Source organism: Anas acuta, chromosome 1 (genome assembly GCF_963932015.1).
Source record: "Anas acuta chromosome 1, bAnaAcu1.1, whole genome shotgun sequence".
In the NCBI taxonomy this organism is placed as follows: Eukaryota; Metazoa; Chordata; class Aves; order Anseriformes; family Anatidae; genus Anas; species Anas acuta.
In genome coordinates, this window is record NC_088979.1 from 161728932 (window position 1) to 161733450 (window position 4519).

Here is a 4519-nt window from a genome sequence, read left to right on the forward strand (position 1 = left end):
ATGATCCTGAAATATGGGACCAAACTGAGGTCAACGTGTGGGACTCTGCAACTAAAAATGGCAACGTTGCAGTGGGATTGCTTGGCACCTGGTAAGCAATCTCTGAGGCCTTAAAGAGCCATGTGGGGCCACAGTCAGAAGCATGTGGTTTGCCAGATAGTGAGGGAGCTGCGGGCTCCTTTACTGATCCAACTGCTACGCCATTGGTCCCTCTGCTGCTACAGCCATCGAAGGCTTTTGCTGTTACGCCCCCTGGTGACCTGGACGTGCCTTTGGACCCAGGCCCTATTGGCCTTGAAAAGGAGACGGATACGCTTTTCTTCGATCTGGGAAGAACAGGATACATAAGGCCCGAAGGCCGAGTTGCTTGACAACTTAAAGCAAGACATACTGTTCAAAAGGAATGGAAAATGGAGACTTGTTAGTAATCAAGAAAAGGAATGGAATATGGAGACTGTTAAGTCATGGAACTTAAAGGATTGTTTGTTACCTTTTCTGATTGTATATATACTTGGGTTTAGTATGTAAAAGCAATGTTCTGTATATTTAGAATGTTTGATGTTCGTGTGTACATGTTGGTGGAGTGTAGACTCCCTGCACATCCAGCTCTGTTTACTTGCCTTTTATACCTTTTATAAATATTTCTTTTATAGCTATTACTAAATTCAGATTGAGTTGAGACTTCATTTATAACAGACTGAAAAACCTACTTTTTTTTCTTTTTTTTTCTGTTAATTCTCACTGCAGTTACCTTTAGTTTGCCAGAGCTATGACTCTGCCCATACCCTGCCTAACTTTCTAGTTTCCTGAGTAGTATAGAGCCCATCATGGCTCTGGTAGTACTGGGCACCCTACGTACATGCAGTGAATGCTCCCTGAACTGGTGGCAGTTCCGATCTCCTTGTGTAGCTGCACCTTTGCCAGCATGGAGGTATTCCACATGGAAATGAGAGAAATTTTGCATAACAGCATGACAAGGCTATGTCAGCAGGACTTTGCAGCCCAGACATAACATCACTCGGTGCTCTTGTGTTGAAATTCCAGCTTGGTCTGGGGATGTTTAGGCTATGTACCTTTCTTTTTTTTTTTAATGTAACATATTTCTTTTGTTCAGTTCAAGGTAGCACTCCAGTAAAACTGGATTTATCAAGTATTCTTGTGCGTCTCTCTCTCTCTTTTTTTTTTTTTAAACTTAAAACCTACATTTCTGTCCTATGCAAAGGACAGTCATGCTCTGCTAAGGCTGTGTTAACATGTTGGTCAAAACTAAGGGGACTCTCATTGGTAAAGGGGTACAGGAATGTGGATAAAATGCTGCTGCAGAGAGATTCTGTTCACATAGCTTGTTGCTAACACTGCATGCACTTGCTCAGTATAAAAGCAGAGAGATAGAAAGTCAATAATGCAACCAGGTGGGAAAGGAAAAACAAGTTTGATTTGAAAATTCTGCAGATACAAGCAAAGATCAGCTGAGGACCTGAATTGGAGCTTCAGTGAGGAGCCATCCTAAAATAAAAGGAAGTAAGGGAGAGCACCTGGGAGCTGCCATTTGAAAGAAGAAGCAATCAGAAAAGGGATAAAAAACTACCAGGGTTGTCTCTAGAGCTTCCTAGAAAGCTCATCCATTTTATTAAATAACAAGATCCCATGAAACAAAAACAGTCTTAGCTCTACTTTCTGCTTCACATCATTTTTTTCTTCCCCATGCTCTCTTCCAAACAAGCCAACCAAGAAAAAATGTTTCATTTCTGAAGAGCCCTATATCAAAATAACTATTGCCCTGCTCTGAAAGCTTTGTGATGGAGAAGCCCCAGGGCCACTGGGACCTGGTCAGTAAGAAGTGCTCACATATGCAGGGGCAGCAGTATACAGCCAGATACCAGCACAGGATCACAGAAAGACACAGGACTAAGCAGCAGATCACAGGATAACAGGACAACCCGGGCTGCGGCGGTGCATTTGAAGAATCAGGGTGGGAGACATCTGCTGAGCACTGCTTTGGTTTATACAAATGCAAATGTTAACCATAGCCTTTGAAGTATAACCCTAATGCCCATAGCTATCTTTGAAAACACCATCTTTTGTCCAAATGTATGACTCTGCAAGTGGCCCATTTATTTCCCCAGCAGGTTTCAGCTTCTCAAAAGTTTTGTTTTTCAGGTGCCTTTATAAACACACACCGTTTCTCCACTGCTCTCTTCCCATTCCATAATAAATTTGTGTGGCAGCAGGATTGCATCTGTGAAGAACAGAAAAGTAATTTCAAATAAAACACATCTTTAAAACACTTCTTAGATGCAATTGCCAAGCCTCTGGCAACAAGTACAGTTGTCTAGGGCTCTGATATTATGCCATAAATTACCTAGCCAACAGCACCACAAGTAGAAAAAGTTCAAGAAAAAATAGCAATAAAAAAAGAATGAAAATAAAAAGTTGTCTTTCTCCACCCCTAAAATGCCAGAGTAGCAATGTTACAGAAGGAAATTACAGTGATTTTATTTTTTTTTTTTTAAGGGGGTCAGATGTGAAATTGTATTACAGACCCAAATATTTCTGGGTGATCAAGTCTGTTCCCAACCAGATCAGTATTTTACAACACATAACTTGTGAGCTGTATAGGACATCACAACCAGTTCTCATAAAAAGGTCATCCTCCATGAAAAAAAAATGTTCCTCATTTAAAATGTATTTTAAGAATGAGAGGGAAAACAGAAGAAATCCAAATGAAAACCTGTATTTTTTTTATTATTAATTTTGATATTTTGAATGGGTTTTAAAAAGCATTTCTGGAAATAGCTAGACTGGCATAATTGTCTTTACATACCAAATGCAGTTGCCAAGACAGGGACTATAATCACACCAGTTTGTTTCAATCTGTCCAGGAGTCAGTATATTTAGAAACAAGGACAAAGTTCAGTTTCCTCTGGCTGAGAAGATTAGAGCCGTTGAGAAATGTCATATTCCAGTCAACAACTAACCATATTAATTTTCAAAATACATCAAAACACAGACAAAACTAGGTTGTAATTAAAACAAGCAAACACAAAAAAAAATCAGTAGGGTTCCATTGAAATAAACTATGTCCGTAATTTCAAAATGTTACCTTCAGATTTCAGTTTTACATATTCACTGAATAAAAGACAATTATAATTGTAAGCCAAAATCTGAAATAACCATTTTGTTAAATTTCTGGAAAACCAAAGCCTTTACAAAATCACTTTTTTCTATTCATTCATTCAGATACGAGAAATTGATATTGTCCGATGACAAACTTTCTGATTTAAAAAAAAAAAATGTTATAAATGAAGTCTCAACTCTGAATTTAGTAACATAAAAGAATATTTATAAAAGGCAAGTAGACAGCGCTGGGTGCGTGCGGAGTCTATGCTCTACCAATACGCACACGCAACCGTCGAACTTTCCAAATATATATAGGACATTGCTGTTACATATTTACAAGAAACCCGAGTACGCCTATACATATGGATATCCTATCCCCGCTTCATATTATAATTCTCTTTATGGTGGTCGTTGTGGGTGAAAGGCTCACGGTTTCCGCATCACCATTATCAACCTTTTGTTCCAGACTGCAGGAGCGGCTTCGACTGTCTCCCTCTTCTTCTGCACACGCTCTGCCCACCACAAGGCTCCCGAAAGCAACAAAACGTGATTGCTTTTCCCGGGTTTCATTAACACTTGAAACCACACTAAACAATAAATGTTAACAGTTCTAACCAGCAATCCCCTCCCCCCCCGCAACTTCCGTGCCTTAACAGAGGGGAAAACAAGCAATCCCAGATGGCAGGGCGTCGCCTCAATCACCTTTCTTTATTTCCTCTAAACTCTTTACATTCCTGATGACCTCATCGTTAAAGAGTTTGATGTTACCACCAGCCACGAGGCTTTCCGCCCCCCATTGCCACATTCCCAAATCTCCCCCTTCTTTATTAATATCAACCATTTTTCTGACACGAATTACCACTCCATATATAACAATAATAATCTCAAAAATCTCCACACATTATTATAATTTGGAATCAACATTTTGAATCGCCAACTGAAAATTAAGATAAAACCCTATCTTACAGAAATCTCAAATCAACCATTGCTTGGGAAGAGAAAGTGGGTTCTTGATTTCCATAAACTCAGAATGAAGGAGTTTGTTGTCTTTACTTCCATCACCATTTCAAGCCATAGAAGACACATTTTAAGAGTTCAAGAAGCTTCTAGTACTAGTGGACAGATTTGTTGTTGTGATTCCTTTGACTTCTGTTTCTCAGTGTTAATTTTTAATTTGAATGACAGCAGTTCGGTACAACCTGTTCCTGTGACCCAGTTGATGAAGTTATTAAAAACATAAAAGAATGCACGTAGTCACACTCGAGGGCGATGCAGTGATGTGTTGAAGGAGCTTATTTACACAAAAATTGAGAGACTTAAGGGGAAAAAAAATAATAATAACTGCAGGTGTTTGTAGGGGGGTTATTTTACTTTATAGAACCTGACCATATCTCCCAGG

At 39.3% G+C, this 4519-nt stretch overlaps 1 long non-coding RNA gene across 1 annotated transcript; it reads right to left on the reverse strand.

The window, feature by feature from the left end:
* Positions 1-1652: 1652 nt before the first annotated feature.
* On the reverse strand, positions 1653-4152 carry LOC137850284 (uncharacterized). Its single transcript, XR_011092436.1, has 3 exons — positions 3575-4152; positions 2825-2927; positions 1653-2239 (listed from the first exon to the last, which is right to left on the reverse strand). It is a non-coding gene; the product is annotated as an uncharacterized lncRNA (long non-coding RNA).
* Positions 4153-4519: the final 367 nt, after the last annotated feature.